The 25,136-nt window shown below is 38.6% G+C and overlaps 1 protein-coding gene and 1 pseudogene across 1 annotated transcript in view; one reads left to right on the forward strand and one right to left on the reverse strand.

Annotated features, from left to right (window-relative positions):
- The window catches only part of Trpm3 (transient receptor potential cation channel subfamily M member 3), an 863,316-nt gene that overhangs the window by 752,191 nt on the left and 85,989 nt on the right, over nucleotides 1–25,136 (reverse strand).
- On the forward strand, nucleotides 11,004–11,103 carry LOC127676591 (uncharacterized; annotated as a pseudogene).

Here is a 25,136-nt window from a genome sequence, read left to right on the forward strand (position 1 = left end):
AAGTTAGATAAATTGGGTAAAGAGAAGATGGTTGAAAAGATGGGGTGAAGCTATTGTCAAGGGTAAATAAGACAATTGCAGTAATGAAGATGAGCCAATGCATACCTTAATTCCCTGAATCAACTCTCAAATCCTTGATTTTTATAGTGTCTTCTAAAAGGAGTTATGTACATATTTCCAAAATTTGGGGGTACTGTTCCTTATTACAGGATGAAAATGTGTTTTGTGGTTCTATTAAGGGATCATTCTCATTGACCTGGTGGGTAAAGTGCACCCAACAACTCAAACACTAGTCTGTATAAACCTCCATAGAAATAAAATACAGAAAATCCATTGGAAGTAACATCTTCTGCTTCGAAGAAACTGTGGGATTTAATTTGACAAATTAGAAAAATATGAGAGAGGAGAAGAGTGCCAAATTTAGCAAGACAATGGAAAAAGACAACACACTAGAAACCTCAGTCTGGTACCAGCTGGATCATGTTCCCAACACAGCACCCAAAACCATCCTCCGCAAGCCTGGGCCTGCTGCCTTTGTGTAGGTAGCTCATGTCTGTCAGACCATACACTCATTGCCTTGGAGTCTGAACTCACTGAAAACTAACTGGAGCTGTTACACGGTTGCACAGTTCAATCACTTTTAAGAAACAAAGAAATGCAATTAGGTTAACAAAAGGAGTCTTGTTTTTTGGAGACCTGCTGTAGTGAGAGGAAAACATTTGTGTGATCATTGTATAGATGCGCTCAGAAGTGGCAATCTTAAAATTCAAATTCTTGAGCTGCTTATTTACATGAAATAAAAGATAATGAGTATTTTATTGGATGCAGCCTCTCTACTGGTTATTATGCTGCTGATGACTGTGGTATCTCTGAATGTGAGAATTTATGCCTTCCAATACTTTCCTAATAGCAAGGAATTAGATTCTTGGTCTTTTATAGTAGAAAGAACACAGAATAAATTTCTGATTTCTTCTTCTCAGAGAATCAGGAACAAAAAGATAGGCATCTTGAAGACTATAGGATGTCCTCCCCACCCCTACCAGGCCTCCCCATTCCCTGGGGCCTCAAGTTTCTCTAGAGTTAGGCATATCTCCCACTGAGGCCAGACCAGGCAGTTTTTTACTATATATTTGTCAGGAGCCTTGGACCAGCTCACGTATGCTGCCTGGTTGGTGGCTCAGTGTCTGAGAGATCTCAGGGGTCCAGCTTAGTTGAGACTGCTGATCTTCCTATGGGGTCTTCTTCCTTCACAGCTTCTTCCACAGGGTAAGGAAGGCAAGAATTTGGAACCACCCCAGTAACTGCCTCACTTCTATCCAATGCATGGAAATATGGTTTGCAAGTAGCATGAAATTGCTATAGGCAGACTTTAGCTTACATCTGAGAAATGGAACTTTCCAGCAAGCTACTCATGGGTGGTATGACCCCTTACCTATGAGAGCCTGGGGGTTAATTTCCAGACTCACACTGCTAAACTAACAAGGGAAACACCAGGAGTAATGGTCAAAGTTCCGTTATATGGAATGTGGAAACTACTCTTCTTAAAAATCTTAGAGCAATTATTCATCTGGTTTACAATTCATCAATCCAAAAAAATTGGAATATTGAGAGATAAGAAGTTTGTGTTCTAAATATAACAATTGATTAAAAAACACTGTAGCTATTTGGGCAAATCACTGAAGACTGTGAATCAATTAAGCTCTCACAGTAAACCTGCTTCACTTCTTTTATGTGTGTGTGTGTTTCTACAGAATGAAAATAAGCACACGGTACAGAAAAACCCAAGGAATTCTTTTGCTTTTTGAAATTTCAAAGGCTACACTATGGTTAATATACATGAGGTGCAAACTGCTTAGGGAAAAAGGCCCACTTCTAAGACAGAAAGGCACTCTGGAATATGTCACATTGAAACATTTTGAGACAAAATGTTTCTATAAATTTGTGCCACAGAATTACCTCAGCATGGTCTGCTCTATTGCAGATGATGGCGAGCCCGGCCTTATAAACTGAACAGTCCATTTATCACCTCCATGAGAGTGAATCCCAAATAGTCATTTCTATGCTCCACTACATCCCTAAACCCTAATCCTTTATCTCAAATTGTATTTTCTCTTTGCTATGCTATTTCTTATTCGACAACCATTCTTTTTCTCCCCCAAATTGCCTCATCCTTTGGTATTCCCTCTTGGTTACCAAATCTGATTAGAGATTTTTTAAACTTTATTTCTTCAATTCTCTTAAATATTATTTCTTCTATATTTCTACAAGAATCAGCTTCAAGCCTGACACCCGGCTACCACATCAGTTTCATCATCTTTTTCCTTCCAACTGTTTATCTCAATTCCTGATTTAGTTTTTATATGCTAATCACGAGTTTCTTAAAAACATCACTCAATAAAGTATCAGTTACTGGTGATAACCTCTGATTGAATTTAGGCCCACATTTAAGAATGCATTTGCTGCTGAAATTTTAACTGGCATGCAGAATGAAACCAACTTGGGGTTTACTAAGATGATCATGAATTACCGAAAGCCCATGCATAACTATAACCAAGCCTAATAAGAATGCATCCATACATTTGCAGGCTTGAAGCACGGCTCTTACTCAGTGAGGCCATCAAGTCATCTCTTCTCTGGGACAAGATTGTCTATTTAGAAAAGACTAATTATTACACATATCACAAATACAGATCCTCCCTTGATCCCCTGGATAGAAAATTTGGAAAATCAAATTATTTTAGGTTCCATTTTATTTCGATATATCTGAAGACCAATTATACAGAGCCAGCATTAAGGGCACAATGCCTCTCAAGTTGTGTAGTCATCTTTGAAGTTAACAACTAGTAGTTAAATTCTCATATACTGAGTACTCTCAAAATAGATTGCGCCTTTGTGATCTTCCTATTATGTGACTCACACTGAACATTTTATAACTCGATGAAGCTACAGATGACGGTATCTCTGCACTCTGATAGGGAACACTGCTGAAGACAACTGCCAAAACTAATGTTGCCATTTCTATCTGAAATAATATAAGAAATAAATCCTCAAAAAGTCTGCCTTGTCTCTGTGACCAATGAACCGTATCATCTGGAGCTCAAGCAAATCACCCTTTATAAAACAAGTACTCTCTTACAGATTTACCATATATATTTCAAATGTTCAAATTAAATTTATGGATGTAAGAACTATCTTACATTCCTGTTAAACGTAAGGTTTCCTATCAAGTAGAATGCAGCATTTAGAAGCTAGTTTGGGGTTTCAATATCAAGTGTCCTCCATCCCTTTAGCAATGAAAAGAGATGGTGTACATTTGCCTCTAGCTGTGTATATAGCATATGTTCCGCTTACATGCTCACCCAAGTCAGAGTAGTCACCACAGGAGTATGAGAGACTGTAGTCAGGTCAGCAACTCCCAACCGTTTCACCCAAAACAATCAAATTATTCAATCACCAACACTCTCCAACATTGCTAGCTTTGGAATTAATTCCACCTGGGTTCTTGCCCTCTGGATTCAAGTAATGGCAGAGTCATTTGAGCAACACTAAAATTCCTGCAATAACTATAAATGTTCTAAGGACAGTTCTCAGCCCCTGTTTGGAGGCTTTGTCAACAACAATGAACCAGGAGGTGGAATGATCATCTACTGAAGGCCCCACAGGTCTATGGCTATTTCTTTAAAGATGCCATCCATTCCTTCTGACGAAGAGCTTGAACTCATGAAACTGTTAAAACTTAGGTTCAAATCTATGGTCACTGAAACATTGTCAGTCTAGGAGAAAAGTCTTCAAAGAAGGGTCATGCAAAGTCCAAAAATATGCATAAAATTGCTGTCAAATGCATGATTCATAACTGCATATTGTCATATTAAGATTATAAGTGAGTGAAAAAGAGAGAGGCATAAATATACAGAGACAGTAAAAAGGATGATGGAAATTTTCGGCAACATCATTAGAAGTCAGAGGGACTGGGCAAATCTCTCATTTAATTTGTGAAACATCTATGTTCTTGATAAATGAAAGCCTGAATGATATTCAAACAAAATTGATATATGAATAATGGTGTCTTCAGGAGAGGAGAAAACTATTGCTAAGTAACAAGAATCTAGAACTGATATAATGTAGTCTGTGAAATGAAACAATTAGGTGTGAAAAGGCTTTCACAAGATACAACACCCTCTTCTAATAACCCTTTATAGGAGTAGATAGATACAGGCCAATAGACAGACAGATACACACACACACACACACACACACACACACACGCATGCACACATGCACACATACACACCTTCATTCATTCTTAGAAAAAAAATCATTCCTAAACCAAGAAGGCAGTTAAGCTAATATACTTTAAATTCTTATACTAATATTGAACTGCAGATGTGAACCAATGTAATTAGATATAAAAATAAATAAAAGTATGTTTGCAAATTACATTAATATATACCAAAAAATGCCTGAAGAATTAATGCTATGAAAATAAAATTGTATTAGTCAATTAGCAAAACCTATACAGGACGATAAATATTCTTTAGATAATAAATAATTTATAAGGATAGTATTTAAGAGAAAACTTGATTCAAATGACAATAAACATACTCAGAAATTAATATATAAAATTAGTTTACAAAATGCTCATGAAATGAAATGATTTTTAATTTAGAAAACTTTAAAAGATATATATGAGGAGTATTATGAGTTAAATATTTTTGTAATTGTTTTTAAAGTATTAAATATTGAAATCTCAGATTTCTCAAAATTAAAGGTTAGCTTATTGTGATAACCATAAAAACCTTTTTTTCCAAAGATAGATGAACAGATAACTACATTCAAGTGATAAACTAATTATATATAAATCACTTTATAAGCAGCCAAAAGAACTCTAGGGAAAAGATAGCTCTCTGTAGTATTACAATATGATACAATGTCTCCTTTAACCTAAAGCAGTGTGGGTGCTGGTGTGTGACTACACAGAGGAGGCAGAATGAGGAGGCCCAAAATAGAGCCAACAACTTTTGGGAATGTGGCACATGATCAAGGTGACATCTCAAACTGCTAGGGCCAAGATATACTCTTAAGTACTGTTTGAGTAATTGTTCAGCCATCTGGAAAATGATAATAATAGATCTATTCTTCATGCAATATACTAGAATAAACTCAAAGTGCATGAAAAGTGAATTTAAAAATGAATCTGTCCAAATAATAGAGGGGAAAAATGGGTGAATCATCCTATAATCCATGTATCAGGTACTGCTTTCCAAATGTGATACAAAATCCATATTCCTGAAAATTATCCTTTATCACTTGGCTAAGGTCCTGTAAGATGCTTTATAGGGCAAAATTAAGAAATTGAAAAAAATTAAAAGAGAACCTATAGATTAAGAGCAAATAGTTGCAAATCTTGTCTTCTATAAAGAAAATGTACTCAGTATATTAAAAATTACACCATGTAAAAACAGTCAAAAATATTCAGCTTCTGTCTCTATTAGTGTGGGAGAAAAGAACAATTATGCCATTAAAAATGGCTTGGCAAGGAGGTGGGGCAAAGTGCAACTCTGCTCTGTGAAGACAAGATGGTAAGGCCAGTTTGGAAGTACTTTGGCAGTTTCCCATAAATCTATCATATAATGCAACAACCTCCAAGTTTCCCCTAAGAAAAATGCATGTTTACAAAAGTAGGCATATTAATATTTTAATGCCAGACAAACTGTGGTAGATTCATATAGTTAAATATCACTAAAAAAAATACAACAAACTGTTGGTTCTTATCGTAACAAAGGTGAGGTGGCTGGCTGCTAGAATAAAGCGAAATCAAAATACTAAAATATATATTTAAAACAATGGACAGGACAATTACCTAAACATGGTAAAACTGCAGAGGTAAAGAATTCCACACAACAATCTCTCAGCTGATAAATTTGTTCCTCTTAAGAATTTAGTTTAGTATTTCTGAAACTATATGTATGATAGGTAATGTGTAAATACATTGTAGTTAAAGGAAGCGTGCTTATCACTGACTGAGAAAAATTCTCAATAGAGACATGATAGAAACTAGAATAAACCTAGAGGGTCTCCCTTGGACCAGACATACCAGCATGGACTATTATATATACTATAGTGAGAATTTTGGTTTCTTTGAAAACATAGAAATACTATGGCAATATGTTTTCTTTTTAATCTCAGATATGGGATATGTGGCTACTTCAGATTGTCCACTGCAGCTGAGCATGATTTGCCTCATGCTCTATGTGGGCGTGACTCTGCAGCGTCAGACATTTGGAATTCTGGGGACTGTTCAGAGGATATATAAATGCTGGAGCTCTGAGAGGCGGGGTTGTTATTGTTATTGTTGTTGGGTTGTGGTTGTTTGTTGGTTGCTGCTGGTTGCAGTTTGTTAAGTAGTAATGAGCAAAGAAAAAAATAACAAGAAGAAATTAGATATCTTGGCAGTGAAAATCAAACTTGCCCTCAAGACTGGACGCCCCTAATCAGCAGGAAGTAGTTTAACAATAATGTCATCCCCTTACTCTTCTATCCTTTTTTCTCTCCTAATCAGTGTTAGAGAGTTGAGAGGGTAGAAAAGCACACAAAGAACAGTAGAAGAAAAAAAGAACCCACAAGCTACAACACACATTTATAAAGAATAAAGAATGGGGGTGAGGCATGTATGAATATACATTAATGTCTTTTTCCTATCGACAATGACCAAAATCAGTAACAGCACAGGGAATGAACACCCTTAGCAAGCAGACCTTTCAGTGAAGGAAAGGAACAGCTCTGTTTTAGAGAAGGATGTCTATGGTGATATGTGGAAATAATAAATGAGTATAGCAACACTACAAGTGTAATTGCTGTAGGCAAGAGCCACAGAATGGATGGTACACTACAGGCAGATAAAGTAGAAACAGAACAGTCACATAGGTCTTACTGCATCTTCCACCACACAGTCCCTATTTTTAGTCAAGCAACAGTAACTTCAAAGAATCCTGTCAGACATGACTTTAACTAAAAGATGAAAATTATAATTTCAAATAATATAACATCATTATCGTGTCCCCTTATATGATACTGAGGGGAACACATTATTTCTATGTTAGGTTTTTATGACTCTAAACATTAATTTAGTCACTGGAAAATATCAAACAAGTAGTATATTTCAAATTATGCAGATAAAGAAAGACAAGGAAAGATGGGAATCTACAAAGATTGGAGAAGAGGGGACACTGTGATCAAATGTAATGTATGATTGCAGAAAAGAAAACAGATGCTAACGAATATCTGGGTAAAATAGTGTTTAGCTCCAAGATGTACTAATGCTAATTTCTTAGGCTCACATCTTAACTATACATAAAATTATCAAAACTAAGTGGAAGGTAAGATAAAAGATCTATGAGAGAATTTTACTTTAATCTATGAGAATACTCTACTTTTTATCACTTCCTTAGTAAATAAACAAAATAAACAAGATAAACCAAGTCAACATTTGAGAAAAATATTTTAAAGGTACTCATATGTGAATATCTAATATAAATATTAAAGGGAGAAAGGCACAGAAGAATCTTATGAGATTGGCATAAAATGAATATTCTCTTTCAAATAATTTCATAAGAAAATTCATAAAGATAAAAGGTTAGTATAAATTCATATTCAGCCTCAACCCACTAAAGAAAAACATTCAATTAAGACAATTCCCTGTAGCAATGAGCACACTCAATATTCTGAAGACTTTTCAAAACATTTATCTTTAGAATGAGCTAAGGAACCAGCATATACAAAACAATCCCAAAGTCAAATAAAAGAACACAATTTACTGTACAGCACTTAATAAACTGGAACCTATTGTTCCTTGCTAACCAGATAGACAATAGATGGTAGATAGAATGATAGATGATAGCTTGGTAGACAGAGTGAGGAGGTAGCTAAAACTATTCTCAACAACAAAAGAACTTCTGGGGAAATCAGTATCCCTGACCTCAAGCAATACTACAGAGCAATAGTGTTAAAAACTGCATGGTATTGGTACAGTGACAGGCAGGTAGATCAATGGAACAGGATTGAAGATCCAGAAATGAACCCACACACCTATGGCCACTTGATCCTCGATAAAGGGGCTGAAAACATCCAATGGAAGAAAGATAGCCTTTTCAACAAAAGGTGCTGGTTCAACTGGAGGTCAGCATGCAGAAGAATGCGAATTGATCCATCCTTGTCTCCTTGTACTAAGCTCAACTCCAAATGGATCAAGGACCTCCACATAATGCCAGACACTCTGAAGCTAATAGAAAAGAAATTGGGGAAGACCCTGGAGGACATCGGTACAGGGGGAAAGTTCCTGAACAGAACACCAATAGCATTTGCTCTAAGATCAAGAATTGACAAATGGGACCTCATAAAATTACAAAGTTTCTGTAAGGCAAAGGATACCATCAAAAGGACAAATCGGCAACCAACAAATTGGGAAAAGATCTTCACCAACCTTACATCAGATAGAGGGCTAATATCCAAGATATACAAAGAACTCAAGAAGTTAGACCCCAGAAAACCAAATAACCCTATTAAAAAATGGGGTACAGAGCTAAACAAAGACTTTTCACCGGAAGAACTTTGGATGGCTGAGAAGCATCTTAAAAAAATGCTCAACTTCATTAGTCATTAGGGAAGTGCAAATCAAAACATCCCTGAGATTTCACCTTACACCAGTCAGAACGGCTAAGATTAAAAATTCAGGAGACAGCAGGTGTTGGAGAGGATGTGGAGAAAGAGGAACACTCCTCCACTGCTGCTGGGGTTGCAAATTGTTACAACCACTCTGGAAATCAGTCTGGCAGTTCCTCAGAAAACTGGGCACCTCACTTCTGGAAGATCCTGCTATACTACTCCTGGGCATATACCGAGAGTATTCCCCAGCATGTAATAAGGATACATGCTCCACTATGTTCATAGCAGCCCTATTTATAATAGCCAGAAGCTGGAAAAAACCCAGGTATCCCTCAACAGAAGAATGGATGCAAAAAATGTGGTATATCTACACAATGGAGTACTATTCAGCCATTAGAAACAATGAATTCATGAAATTCTTAGGCAAATGGATGGAGCTGGAGAACATCGTACTAAATGAGGTAACCCAGTCTCAAAAGATCAATCATGGTATACACTCACTAATAAGTGGATATTAGCCTAGAAAACTGGAATACCCAAAACATAATCCACACATCAAATGAGGTACAAGAAGAACGGAGGAGTGGCCCCTTGTTCTGGAAAGATTCAATGTAACAGTATAGGGCAAAACCAGAACAGGGAAGTGGGAAGGGGTGGATGGGAGAACAGGGGGAGGGAAGGGGGCTTATGTGACTTTCGGGGAGTGGGGGGGCAGAAAAGGGGAAATCATTTTGAAATGTAAATAAAAATATATCGAATAATAAAAAAAATTTAAAAAAATAAAAATAAAACTTATCAAAACCAATGAATATGGTAATGTAGAAAATCAGGCACTTTAATATAGGTATAATATTACTGTGCACTGTGTAAAGGGTATCCTTGTATTCAAATAATTATTTTTGTGCCCCCATATCAGTTTAAAAACACATTGCTCCACAATTAGTCCCTGAAAAGGGAGGGAGAGGGAAGGATACTGAAGGAAAAGAAGGGAAGGAAGGAGAGAGGAGGGAGGGAGGAGAGAGAGGGGGAGAAAGAGAGGAGGAAGAGAGAGGGAAGGAGGAAGAGAGAAAGAGAGAGAGAGAGGAATGGAGAGAGCGAACACTATGAGAAAGCAGCTCTCGCAGAGAAAGCCATAAAAAGCAAATATGTCCAGGATTTTGGCTGGAAGATGGACAGACTATTTGAGAGGATTAAAATAGAGTAATACTGCTCAATTGTTGTGCCCTTAAAAGCTTGTTAAAAAAATACTCCATTATCAACTATTTGGGAGCTAGCTGGGTTTAGAGAAAAAGAGAAGCAATTATAAACAAATTAACACTTCTCAATCATCCTTGGTATAAGAAATGTCAATAAATATTGAACCTAGCAGGGAAAAGATGGTGATAATGGGATATTTGATTAACCTTATATCTTTTTAACAAGATGCCAAAACATTATAAGATTACAATCAGTGTTTGTAACATCAGATAAATATAAAAGCTGTGGTCTAAAACCTTTAGAAGAAAATAGTAGTATAGCATCACTGAACTGCCAGACTTCTTCAATTGAATTCAAAACAGACTAACTTGTAATTAAAAACTATACTTTATTAAATTTGTATATTTATCAGGAGATTAAATGCATAATGTGAGCCAAATATTCACAATAAATATGTTTAACAATGGATTTAACCAGAACACACACACACACACACACACACACACGCACACACACACACACCACATGATTTTAAAGCACATGGTTCAAAATGAGGAAAACATCCAATTTAAGTTTTAAAATGGCATAAGATTTGAGTAGAGAAATCACAAAAGAAGAGTGAATTTTTAATACCCACACAAAATATGCTTAAATTTATTAATCATCAGGGAATAGAAAATTAAAACTCCAGTCATATCATATACTTCCAGGGATGACTTACACTGAAAATCTAAACAGAGCTGGCAGGAATGTGAAGAAACTAGAGTGTTATGTACTTAGCACAATTTTCTTAAAATGTTTATTGAAAGACTTAGGAGCCAGCAATTGCTCAATGAGAAAAGGTATTTGCCGCCAAGGATAGTGGCCTGAGTTTGATCCCCCAAGCCCATATGGTAGGAAAGAATCCACACTACAATTTGTCTTAATACACACACGCGCGCGCCTGCGCGCGCGCGCACACACACACACACATGAGAAAAAATGAATGAAATTTAATAAGATATTTAAAGACAGTAATTGCATCTTTAAATAAAATATATACATTAAGTATATTTTTAAAAAAAAAAAACCCAAATGGCATAATTGAAATCTGTTCATTTTAGTGCATGTAATTAAATGTGCATTTAAAAATAAAACAAAACCATTCTGTGCCACATATGAGTAAGTAGGTGGCAGAAAGGAGAGGGCCTATGTCCCCTCAATGTTCTGACCTGTAAACATCTGAATGATTAGTAGCCTAATAGTTCCTAAAAAACCCCACTAGCCTGCCTTCAGGGGCCTCAGACAGGGAGGTAGTTTTCCCTTAACTGCTTTGTTAAGTAGTTTCCCTTTCCTCTCTCTTCTTGTGAGAGTTGGGCATAACCTATTCTGTCAAATCTCTATCTTATTCATCACTTTCTCTGACACTCAATTAGACATCACTTTCAAACACTTTCCTCTCTCAGGAAAAAGAGAAGAGAGATGAAAGGGAAGCTACTTAACAAATCACCACCAGTCCGGTGACATGCAGACCCAAGGGTAGGGGCAGATCATGCCTGAGATGTCCCCTTCCTAGGGATATAATGTACAAGCATGACATAGAATGTGTGCACTATGAAAAGAGTCAGAACTGGAGATTTGTGGGTTGTGAGGAACAGCTTGATGTGAGTAGCCAGTGATGCCACCTGGGACAATCTTGGCTTGTGCTGCTACCCGGGTCCTGGTCTGGATCCATAGCCCTGATGCCTGGAGATGTGTTGCTGTTCTAAGGCTGTGTAGAACTTGCCCCACTCCTCACTTGGGCACTGTGGGACAGCTGGCCCTGGAGGCAGGAGAGTAGAGGAACTGAGCCCATCTCTAGCCAGCTGTAGTACTTCGAGAGCAGGCTCTCATATATTGCAGGAGTTGCCAGTGAGCTGGCCCCTGAGGATAGAAGCATGGGAAATCCGGCCCTCTTTCCCCCTCACCCATCACCAGTGAGCCGTTCCTGAGGGTGTGAGTATGTGTTAGCCAGTCCTGCCTTTTGTCTGCTGGGTAGCGACTTGAACAAGGGAGAGATGCCTTCTTTCCCCTGCCCCTTGTCCCTTGCCATCGGTGGCAGTCAGGAGAGCTGGCTCCAGGGTCATGAGAGTGGAACTGCAGTAGGAAGAGCAGGTGCTGCATCGCACCTGGACAGCAGGATAAAGTTGGCCCTGGTTGCAGGGATTGCTGGGGAGCTCGCCCTGAGGGCTGGAGAGCACGAGAAGCAGCATTCTGACCAGCTCAGATACCTCTCAGGCCCAGATCCAGGGCTTTGAGTTGACCCCCCTCCCCAACATCTACCCCATCAATGAACTGCTGGAGTACATGTAAGGTCCAGTCCTACAGATCCAAAACTACAGAATCTCCATGACACAGGGGAACAACAGGATGTCTGAGAGGAGTCTTAGTGAGGTTCCAGTATCTAGAGAGTAGCAGAAGCCAGAGGCCTCGTACCCGACCAAGGAGTCATTACAACGAATATTTTCAAGCAAAGAAGTGTGAACAAAAGGTATTCTGTGGGACACCCTGTGACACAGTATAGCTTCCACAAAGAAATGTTTGTTTGTTTGTTTGTTTCTGTTGATGGGGAGGTTGATTCTAGGCCTAGATTAGATTGTATAGAAGCTAGAAGCTTCCAGGACTAGGCCCATGTTAGCAGATAGAGACTGTAAGCCCCAGGAACAATTAACAGGTGAGTAAAAGTTACTTTTACAAGAAGAGAAAGGAAGGAAAGGCATGCAGAACGAAAAAAGAAAGGTAGAAAGAAACAAAAACAAAGAAACAAAGAAAGAAACAAAGAAGCAAAGAAAGAAACAAAGAAAGGAAGGAAGGAAGGAAGGAAGGAAGGAAGGAAGGAAGGAAGGAAGGAAGGAAGGAAGGAAGGAACATACAAAGAAACAAACCAACAAAGCTCGCTTTCTGAAAAGGAAAAAAGAGATAGCACTGAGCCAATGAAACTGGAGGAGACTGAGAAATAAAGGAGTGACTTCAAGACAAATAATAGTAGAAGATCTAGAAGTTGCAATGGAGGACCCAGGCATCTCTGCCCTGGTGTCTAGATTTTTAAAAGCTACATAAAAAGGTGGCCTCCAGCAGTGAACAGATGGGACTAGAGAGGGATACCACATAGGCACAGACACAGACACAGACACACACACACACACACACACACACACACACACACACACACATACACACACACACACATACACACACACACACACATACACACACATACACACACACACACACAGATACACACACACAGATACACACACACACACACACACACACAGTGATGAACAGAAAGGATGAGAGAGGCATGGGGATGTCTTTCTGCTTTAGAGGACAGACGGTTCTGATGGACTGCTGTCAAGATACAGACTCTTTTTTTAAGACTCTGGGTATGAATGGTGAGAGTATATTTTTTCCATCACTTGTAATGAATATATGGCCAATCCACAAGTGAACTCTATCAAAGCACGACATATTAAATATATATTTTTTGAGGCTAGGAAGTTGAATAGGATATTGCATCAACCTGATATTGCACTACTTCCAGAAATGGTGCAGTCCATGGAGAAATAAAAGAACTCTGAAGTAAAAAAACAACATTTCTGAGTATTTAATTAATAAATCTATAAAAGTGTGGCTAGGGCTTGGGGGATTATAGTCTTCCAATGAACACACAGTGGTTCTCACCAGACAGTACCGATGTGCTCCTTGTGCTCTGGCATTACACACTCTTTAGTATGTTGGCCACTGAGAGACATTCATCTTTGGACAATAAATTGCCTGGCCACTTATGTGTATATTCTAAGAGGATTAAATGTGACAAAGGCAGACATGCCTACTTGAGGGCCAGTGTTCGGCTCACATCACATGTTCCTTGTTCCTGTAGCATACCTTGATCATTAATGTCCTATAAGCATCTGTTTTATTGCCTTGGGAGAATTAAGCTTTCTTGCTTTGATTTCTACCTAAATACCAAGAAGATCTTTGGACTTATTCTCTCTCTCTCTCTCTCTCTCTCTCTCTCTCTCTCTCTCTCTCTCTCTCTCTCTCTCTCTCTCTCGTACCCTTTGCTGAAATGCACTATTTCATGTATGGGAGAGAACTGTTTTATAGGTATAATTTCTTAAGAAGTCTTAAATCTTAAAATATATTTTGAATCAACAACTGAAAATTTTACTGGAGAAAAAAACAATGTCTAATCTGTAACTACAACTTGACATTGAGAAGAAATTTATCTGATGAAAATAAAATAAAATGTTATATTTTTAGTAGGTATTGCTTAAAGATCATGCTATAATTGCTCATTTCTCCAGAAATTGAAAAGGCAAATGAGATTTCCTGAATAGAGCAAATGCACACACATTTCCCCAGGACTGCTCTGTTCCCCTTTAGAAAGGGTCAAATGGAAGCCTCAGAAGCTTCTGGGCACAGTTTCTTTTTATAGAAAAGGGCCAAGTGACATAGAGAAATAAACTACAAAGAAAACAGTTGCTGGCTATGATTACTGAAGGAAATGGATACTTTAAATCGCATAAAAGCTAAATTACCTTTAAAATTGTTGGTTTAATAGTAAGGGTTTAAAATTTACATATGCCCATTTTAATGCACACTGATATCAGTGATGCCAGCAAATATTACTGATTATTCAGACATGTCATAGACAAAATTATGTAGGTTAGCTATGTCATTGTCATATCCTCTGTCTGCTAGAAAAAGAAATACCTTTCGTGTTCATAGTTTTTTCTGATCCAGTATTTTAATGTTTTCCTACATTATAGCTAGTTGTCGTTGCTGACCTAAGCAATTTCTCCCTTGTGCAATTCATTTCATTCTTTAAATCCTCAAGGAAAGCATTGTCTTTCTCAAGCATACAGGGACACTATGTTGAAAATTCTACAGTTCAGATAGTGACTCGGATCCTCTGTTTAATAGCTCGCATTTCTGAAAACTATAATGATTTTTGATAGGATGATCAGGCTATGTTATTGCTGGAATGACCACTAGATATGGTTTTAAAATGTTCTGTAGGTAAAGTAATTGGAGAAGAGTTAAGACAGCCAAAGTGTGAAATTAAAAGCAGCTAACATATTCTACACTGAAATCTTGCCTTCTAGGAACTCATGAGTATACACACTTCTGAGAAATACATCATTTATTAGCATCCTATTCCAACAGTCCTTCACATTAGAAAGACAGGTCCATTCAAATACAGAAAGACATCACCCTCCAGTGTTGGTGCGGCTCTAAAATTACCTTCCTAAAATTCAAGGACCCAAATTAACACCAGGATTTCAACAGAGGAAAATTATAAACCTGTTTTCAATTGCTAAAGGCTTGAATTCTTCCAGAGGCTCAACAGATGTAGAGGTTCTGAAGTAAACAGAGATGGAATGTCTTCCCCAAACACAACACAGATACACGTTTTTAGAGGCTTCACCAATATTGAGCAACCAAGATTCAACAATTTATGATGCAGAAAAATAAGAAACAAAATTACCCTATGGTGGTGTCAGCCTCACATTTAATAAACAAAACTTTCCTTTAGCAGAGACTAACTTTACTTAGCACATTTTGACTTTGTAAATTTGCCCCCAAACAAAAGAATATCAAGGTACAATAAAAATTAGTTTTTACATAGGTTCATTTAAATGTATGATTACAATCAGGCAATTAAGTGTCTTTTCTTTGGACCAGTGTAAGTGTGTTTGTCTAGAGCCTGTACAATGAAGTCTCTCCCTCTGACAGTTCCTCTGCTGCTAGGTAACCAGGGTCCACTAGATTCCCCAAGAGGAAACACTGTATACTTCTGCTCCGGTGTTAGTCTCTGACAGGACAGAGGAATGTAACAGCACGGATACCTGCTTTCTCACCACAACCCAAGTATTTACATTGTAGCACATGTGTGGACTTCAAAATCAACTTGCATAAACTCAAAGAATTTGTGTTTATCAACTCTGGGATGATCTACTCTCATCAAGAGATGGCATATTTTAAATTGTCTACATATGATTTGTCCCATAAAAAAGTTTTCATGAAACATATTCACAAATAAGTCAGAAAACTGCTCATACAATATATTGAAAGTCACAATTTACAGAATTTCAATTCTATTCAACATATTCCAGGCTAAACGCTGGTCATTTATGGTACCAGGATTGTGGATACAGATAAAGAAATTACTCTTCCAAAAGTTCTTCAGTGACACCAATTCCAAACCTTTCAGCACTAAGGTCAGGTTCCTGGTCCTCAAGCCATCCATGGTCCAGTGGCACTATTCATGCTAGAGATCTAAAAGAAAAACTTCATCAATTGACTTGCTACCCAGTTCACTACTTCTGAAGTACTAGTGAAGTTCACCTCATGTCCAAGGCTTTCAATGTGGCCTTGAGTTCACTGCCTTACTGCACAGCATGAACGGCATCTACAATCTTCACAATTCCTGGCATGAAAGCTTGCCAAGATGACCTTATCCAGTGTTGTTTGCACTGATATTTAAATTCTGTTCTCTCTAATTTAATTCATCTTGTGCATTTTGGATATTGTCATCTTCCTTCCATGAACCCAGCAACTCTGTCATCCAACTTCAAGTAATTTGGAGGCTTTCCATCATTCCAAATTTAATAAGCATTATCTGTAGTCAGAAGAAAAGATACATCTTCTACTAAAGGACATTCAAGACATCAGGGGTAACTGGAAGCTATGTGGGGAATGGATATTTACTCTGGTGATGGAGCTATAGTGGTGATGATCTCCATGCTCACAAAGTAGGTACTCTCTAAGCATCCTGGAAGTCAGAAACTACAGAAAACAAAGGACTTCCTTTCATTCAGAATTCATGACTGAGAAGACCAAGACACGATGTGATTGCATATCCTCTCCTTATAAAAACCTATCCTTTTAAAGGAGAAGCTGCCGAGCAGACCTGAAAATGCTAATGTGAAGACATTTGTTCTTGCAGATAGCAACCAATATATTTGGTTAAATACATTGCGTATTTAATAAAACTCAGTAGAGTTAGGGCACACAGGAGTATGACAGGAACTTTAGAGTTATTCCAAGAAACGACATGTTCTCCATTTAAAAGAGAGCTCCAGTTATCAGTGTTCATGTTGAAACAGAATTCAGGTGAGTAAATTTAGGAGGTTGTGATGGTTTGTATATTACAATTCATAAAGGTAGCAAAATTACAGTTTATGAAGTAGTAACAAAAATAATTTTATGGCTGGTGGTCAATACAACATGAGGAGCTGTATTAAAGGGGCACAGCATCAAGAAGGTGGAGAGTCCCTGGTTTAGAGCTATCACGGAGAAAAGTGCAAATGATGGCTCTCTCCTTCTATTCCTTGTAGGGTTATTCTCTGACTTTAAAAAGCTGTGATATGCTACCCTGGCCTTGGACCTATGTAGTTGATGGGGAGTACTTTAGCAATGGCATCCCAATGCTGGGCTCCCAGGACATCCTGGCTCATATGTGAAAGAAGATAGGTAAGTTCGCATTGCTGCCCCTGGCTAATGCTCATTATGCTCAATGACTATCAGAGCCCATTGAGCATCAAGTGTCACCTCAAAATATATTCTCCAAAATACACTCTCTTTTAAGCAAGACACCAAACCCTCATCGGAGCACTTTAGCATCTCCAACACATAAACGCTGCCTAACCTGTGTCCTCTAGACTGCTTCCAGCATAGCTAGCCTCACACAGCATCAGAAGCTTACTTGACTCTCATCCTTTTTGAGATGCAACCACATTTTTTCCCTAGTTCCCTCCTAACAGTACCAAGAACTTCCAGTTTATTAGTTCTTAGAATCAATTGCCTCCTGGTGTGTCTCCAAGAGTGAAAACCAGTCAAAACTCAGGGTTCACAAGCCTGTCATCTTCTCCAATTTGCTGAAAATAGTATTTAGGCCTCCATACCACAAGTAAAAATTCAGAATTTCAACCAGTGCTTAATCAGTCAGAAGAACACTGGCCCAGAGTAAAAGGTCTGGTCCTGTGTTCTCACCACTTTCTCCACTCAACAGCCTCTTTCTTCTCACCTTGTCCCTCCACTTTCTGCATTACATCTTAATGCTCTCTACTTTTGTCTGCTGGCAATCTATCTTTGACCACCGTAGAACTTCTTTTTTTTTTCTTTTCTTTTATTGGATATGTTCTTTATTTACATTTCAAATGTTGTCTTCTTTCCTGGTTTCCCCTCTGGGAATCCCCTATCTCATTCCCATCCCTCTGCTTCTATGGGGTGCTCCCCCATCCACCTACTCCCACCTTCCCACTCTGGCATTCCCCTACATGGGGCATCGAGCCTTCCCAGGACCAAGGGCCTCTCCTCCCATTTATGTATTATAAGGCCATTGTCTGTTACCTATGTGGCTGGAGCCATGAGTCCCTCCATGTGTACTCTTTGGTTGGTAGTTTAGTTTCTGAGAGCTCTGGGGTATCTGGTTGGTTGATATTGTTGTTCTTCCTAGGGTCACAAACCCCTTCGGCTTCTTCAGTCCTTTCTCTAGCTCTTCCATTGGGGACCCCATGCTCACTCCAATGGTTGGCTGTGAGTATCTGCCTCTATATTTATCTGGCTCTGGAAGAACCTCTCAGGAGATAGCCATATCAGGCTCCTGTCAACAAGCAATTTTTGGCATCTGCAATAGTGTCTAGGTTTGGTGTCTGTATATGGGATGGATCCCCAGGTAAGGCGGTCTCTGAATGGCCTTTCCTTCAGTCTGTGCTCCACACTTTGTCTCTGTATTTCCTCCTGTGAGTAATTTGTTTCCCCTTCTAAGAAGGACTGAAGCATCCACATTTCAGTATTTCTTCTTCTTGAGATTCATGTGGTCTGTGAATTGTATGTTGGATATTCAGAGCTTTGGGGATAATAGCCACTTATAAGTGAGTATATGCCATGTGTGTTCTTTTGATTGGGTTACGTCACTCAGGATGATATTTTCTAGTTCCATCCATTTCTTACACGATTAGCAGTGCCTCTTGACTCCCTAGTCTCTCGACTGCAGAGAACACACAGAGATGGCGGGACTCAGGCTCCTCTTGCCCAGCGAAATCTTTAGTGTCTGTGATTGTGTGACACTGGCTAAGTGCACAGTAACTGTTAGGTAAATGAATGAACACATACATTTGATTATTATTCCACAAAGGTATGTGTTACTTTTGTAATGATGCCCTGTATCCAATTCTAAGACATTTGTTTCTAAACACTTGATGAATCCTGAAACGAAGATGAAAGGATGTTTAGTTTTAGTTTTAAAGATGAATAGATAATGTTAGTGATGAAGCTTGACTTTCTGTCCAATCCCTGTCTTATCCCTGTCCCAGTTTCTCTGAATCATATTGTCTCTTATATCAGGAATTTTCTGAGTTTTCTGAGATCTTCACTGTTGATGTTATGCCTTGTCTATAACTATCCTTTTATTTCCATATTCTTCAGCCTCTTCACATGTGGAATACCTTTTCACTTTTAGCTGATATTTGAGATGGTGGCACATGTAAGGTCCCATCAACAATGTCCCTAGCTCTCCCAAGCACTCAGTCACATAATATGTAATATTCAACCATTTTAATGTAAGGATTCTGTAAGAGCAGTAAGCCCTCTTAAAGGCTGAGGCATCTCTACAGCACCCACCAAAACAGAAGAATTTTAGACAGCAATTTTACTTAAAATAATATAGAAGAATTAGCTAAAAATAGAGCTTGCTAATTTTTTATTATTTATTTACTTATTTTTTTAATTTATTGATATATTTATTTACATTTCAAATGATTTCCCCTTTTCTGGATCCCCACTCCCCGAAAGTCCCATCAGTCCCCTTCCCTCCCCCTGATTTCCCACCCAACCCTTCCCACTTCCCTGTTCTGATTTTGCTCTATACTGCTTCACTGAGTCTTTCCAGAACAAGGGGCCACTCCTCCGTTCTTCTTGTACCTCATTTTATGTGTGGATTATGTTTTGGGTATTCCAATTTTCTAGGTTAATATCCACTTATTAATGAGTGCATACCATGATTAATCTTTTGAGTCTGGGTTACCTCACTTAGTAAGATGTTCTCCAGCTCCATCCATTTGCCTAAGAATTTCATGAATTCATTGTTTCTAATGGCTGAATAGTACTCCATTGTGTACATATACCACATTTTTTGCATCCACTCTTCTGTTGAGGGATACCTGGGTTCTTTCCAACTTCTGGCAATTATAAATAGGGCTGCTATGAACATAGTGGAACATGTATCCTTATTACATGCTGGGGAATCTTTTGGGTATATGCCCAGGAGTGTTATAGCAGGAAGTGAGGTTCCCAGTTTTCAGAGGAACCGCCAGACTGATTTCCAGAGTGGTTGTACCAATTTGCAACCCCACCAGCAGTGGAGGCCCCCTTTCTCCTTATCTTTTCAATATTGTACTTGAGGTACTAGCTCAGGCAATTAGACAACATAAGGAGGTCAAAGGGATACAAATTGGAAAGGAAGAAGTCAAACTATCATTATTTGCAGATGACATGATAGTCTACCTAAGTGACCCAAAAAACTCCACTAGAGAACTCCTACAGCTGATAAACAACTTCAGCAAAGTAGCAGGTTATAAAATCAACTCAAGCAAATCAGTGGCCTTCCTATACTCAAAGGATAAGCAGGCTGAGAAAGAAATTAGGGAAATGACCCCCTTCACAATAGCCACAAACAGTATAAAGTACCTTGGGGTGACTCTTACCAAACATGTGAAAGATCTGTATGACAAGAACTTCAAGACTCTGAAGAAGGAAATGGAAGAAGACCTCAAAAAATGGGAAAACCTTCCATGCTCATGGATCGGCAGGATCAATATAGTTAAAATGGCCATTTTGCCAAAAGCAATATACAGATTCAATGCAATACCCATCAAAATCCCAACTCAATTCTTCACAGAGTTAGAAAGAGCAATTCTCAAATTTATCTGGAATAACAAAAAACCCAGGATAGCTAAAACTATTCTCAGCAACAAAAGAAATTCTGGGGGAATCAGTATCCCTGACCTCAAGCAATACTACAGAGCAATAGTGTTAAAAACTGCATGGTATTGGTACAGTGACAGGCAGGCAGATCAATGGAACAGGATTGAAGATCCAGAAATGAACCCACACACCTATGGCCACTTGATCCTCGACAAAGGGGCTGAAAACATCCAATGGAAAAAAGATAGTCTTTTCAACAAATGGTGCTGGTTCAACTGGAGGTCAGCATGCAGAAGAATGCGAATTGATCCATCTTTGTCTCCTTGTACTAAGCTCAAATCCAAATGGATCAAGGACCTCCACATAAAGCCAGACACTCTGAAGCTAATAGAAAAGAAACTGGGGAAGACCCTTGAGGACATCGGTACAGGGAGAAAGTTTCTGAACAGAACACCAATAGCATATGCTCTAAGATCAAGAATTGACAAATGGGACCTCATAAAATTACAAAGTTTCTGTAAGGCAAAGGATACCATCAAAAGGACAAATCGGCAACCAACAAATTGGGAAAAGATCTTCACCAATCCTACATCAGATAGAGGGCTAATATCCAATATATATAAAGAACTCAAGAAGTTAGACTCCAGAAAACCAAACAACCCTATTAAAAATGGGGTACAGAGTTAAACAAAGAATTCTCACCTGAAGAACTTCAGATGGCAGAGAAACATCTTAAAAAATGCTCAACTTCATTAGTCATTAGGGAAATGCAAATCAAAACAACTCTGAGATTTCACCTTATACCAGTCAGAATGGCTAAGATTAAAAATTCAGGAGACAGCAGGTGTTGGCGATGATGTGGAGAATGAGCTTGCTAATTTTTAATTTACCTTTTCTTTTTGTCATCCCAGTAATGATATTCCCATTGAGCTATCACATATAAACATCAAGCCAACCCTGGTCTCAAGGTATCTCAGCCTATTCATGTGTAAGACACCCCCGACACAATCAGCACTAGGAGGACATTTGCAAACCATGCAAACGTTCTAGTTAGGTAAGCTTGGTTCCTATGTTAGCTCCTGTGGGTCCAATTGCCCACCCTAATATTGCCACAGGTGGGAGAAATAAGTAGGTTCCCCAAAGCATCGAGATCATCAAAATCCTTATAGCTTTTTGCAAATAGTACCTATCTTATTTAAATATTATTAGCATGCCAAACTAAGTAATTTACAGCCATTATCTTTCCAATGTCTTTGTTTACTGAGATCTGCCCTTTCTTAACCTCTAAGAAAAGTTCAAAAAAAAAAGGAACATGGTACTTTTTAAAATTCAAAAAGAACGGACTGGCATCCTTTAGCATCTCCTTCTGTGTCTCTCCCTTTTCATCCTCAGGTCTAGCTTCACTTCAGTGGCTCTGCTGTTGGTTGAATTTTGTTTCCCAAAGCAATATGACCAACTTCCAATAAAGGATCATTGCACTTAAAAGAATGATAGTCAGCTATGGAGGCTAACTCCTGTAGTCACAGCACTTGGGAAGCTTACAAAGGAAGACAATCATAAATGCAAGCCTGGTCTGGGTTACATAGTGAGTTTCAAGGCAGCCAGACCTAACAAAGAGAGATTGTGTCACAGGGGAAAAATGGCAAAACTAACATGAAATAAACCTAAACAGTGCCAATTAAGCCATACATTAATTTCCTGAAAAACTGTGGCAAATACATGGACACTGGCCCCCACAAACAACAGCATTATAGACAGAGGCAGAATTTGAAATGACATTTCCCTAAGAAAAGAAAGGCCATAGGTTATTAGAAAGCAACAGAAATGGTGATCATGTTAAGGAACAAATGCTTACTCAGACATCAGAAGACATTAAGCTACCAACACCTAGATGTCATATGCACAGCCAACATCTGGGCAATGACTAGTTCTGTTTCCTATTTTGTGGCCATTTGCCATGGTAGCCCCAGGGAACTGATGTGACCTCCTTCTAATGTAGTCTATTGGGGCCAAGTGAATATTGTTCCAGCCCCACCCAAAAGTATGCATATGTGCAAGCAAAAGCAATTAGTTGCACATAGGAGATCCTCTAAAATATCCCTCCCTCTGGCTGGGGTCTCTAACATTCTACAGTGAACACAATTATGTAGTGTGATCTGGAAGAAAGCCTTATCATTAGAAGCCACTGACAAACCACATTTATATTGGTAAAACATAGACTGCTTTTTCTATGGGGCTATATAGCTATTTTATTCCAAAAATAATCCAAAAAACCCCCAGAAAAACAAAAAAACATGCCTTAAAAGCATAAAATATTTTAATGGAGAACTAAATCTTACATCATCATCCATATTAAATGGCCTGTCACACTTCGGAAACCCTGAACCCCCCCCAGGAAATCTAATTGGCAGCTGATTGGCAGCTGATGACTGATTAGCCCTCGCTGTGTTCTCACTCAAAGAATGTCCCTGTATGTGGCATTTCAGGCAACAGCAAGTGATAAAATCAAGGTAAGCAGAGACTGAGCTATCCTTCAAGCCACTGGAAGCAGCTGCACAGACTTCATAGCTGTAGTCTGAACCATTATCTCAGATGGTGAACCAGAGATATGGGCAAGAGGATGAGTTACAGTTCGGATCGCAGCTCCTTCTCACCTCTATGGACATGATATTTCACTTGACTAGATCTCTACATTTACAACCATAAAATATGGGCACTACTTGTTGCTGTAAAAATTAAACTGGATGGTCTTTGTGAACTTTTGGGTTAGCCTTTGGCATAAGGCACATTCTCAGTCAACACTGACAGTTATTCTTCTGAATGATGTAGCCATGACTTAGTAGCACGCACGCACGCGCGCACACACACACACACACACACACACCACTCATACTCTTTTCTTATCGTGTATGTGTGTGTGTGTGTGTGTGTGTGTGAGAGAGAGAGAGAGAGAGAGAGAGAGAGAGCACGTGCGCATGTGCACGTGTGTTTCTAAAACTTTCTTACTACTTTTTGGATCACAGTCCCAAGCCCCAGAGAGATGAGAAAGAGGTGGGACATACACAATTAAAGTATGTGAACACAGGAAATTATCTCAGAGCATATCTTAGAAAGGTGGTAATGACTTGAGGGATCCATGAGGGGCAGAATAGTAAGACTAGAAGGATGTGGCCACATCACTCCATGGCGATTGTCCCAGTGGAATAAAATTATTTCTGAAAAAAAAAAAGAAGCATCAATCTCTGACTTATTTCTGAACATTGTGTGCTTTAGTTTTCACTGCAGCATTGCCATTTCCTGTGAAGTCTGTTACTTCTAAAGAAGCAAGAGGCATTATATGTAAAAATACAACTTCATGTTATTTCTCATGAAATAATTGTGGCAAAGGTCTCTAGAAATCATGTTTATACTCTACACGCCCCATATTTCAAACATAGAGATGTGTAAACTTCACACGGAATCAGAGTTCATGAATAAGCAGACATGTGGTATTGAAAAAAAAAAAAGGAACCTCCACAGCAATCCTCTCACTTGCATACAAAGAGGACTCCTCAGCCTCCTCTCATTTGTCTGGATTTTGTATCCATCAACATCTATCTGGTCCAGCATCTAATTAACAGCACTGTGCATCTGGCAGATGATTTTTTTTTCAGGAACAGAGGACACTGTCTGCAGTCAGGTCACATGCTCAAATTAGCTGGCCCTTCCTGCACAAATCACAGTCCCACTCACGGGGACTATTCTGTAGGAAGCTCCACTGTATCACATTTAAATGAGTTTCATAATCTTTATACACCACTTTCCTCTTTCTTAAGAATTATACAGAAAATCCTAGATCCAAATAACTGCTCAGCTCACCGCTTTTCCATAAGTCTGCCATAAAGGTCGATGACTGCAGAAGCAGCTGCAGAGCAATGTGGAAGATAATGTTCTACTTTGCAAACAAATTTCTGTCTGTTGAAATGGGCTGGATTACTCACCCGACTTTTCTGTCCCTGGCCTTAATGGAACTGTGGCCTTGGGGAATAGCAAAAGTGAAGAAGAGAGTGGGTAATATAGAAGTAATATTCTTAGCTGTAATTTAAAAGAATGCAGTGTTTCCCCAACAGAACCTCTGGGCCGAGCAAGAGACAGCAGTCATCTTTATCTGCAACAAATTTGATCAGCATAAATTCAAATCTCACTTTGAGCAAAATAGCCTAGAAGTTTATTAGCCACCATAATATCAGCCTTCTTTGTTTTAAAAACATTATCATTCTTAAACATGTTTTTGCTATTGTCAATTTCTTTTTTTTCCTTTTGTTTCTTTTTTGTTTCTTTTGGCC

This window comes from Apodemus sylvaticus, chromosome 1 (assembly GCF_947179515.1).
Source record: "Apodemus sylvaticus chromosome 1, mApoSyl1.1, whole genome shotgun sequence".
In the NCBI taxonomy this organism is placed as follows: domain Eukaryota; kingdom Metazoa; phylum Chordata; class Mammalia; order Rodentia; family Muridae; genus Apodemus; species Apodemus sylvaticus.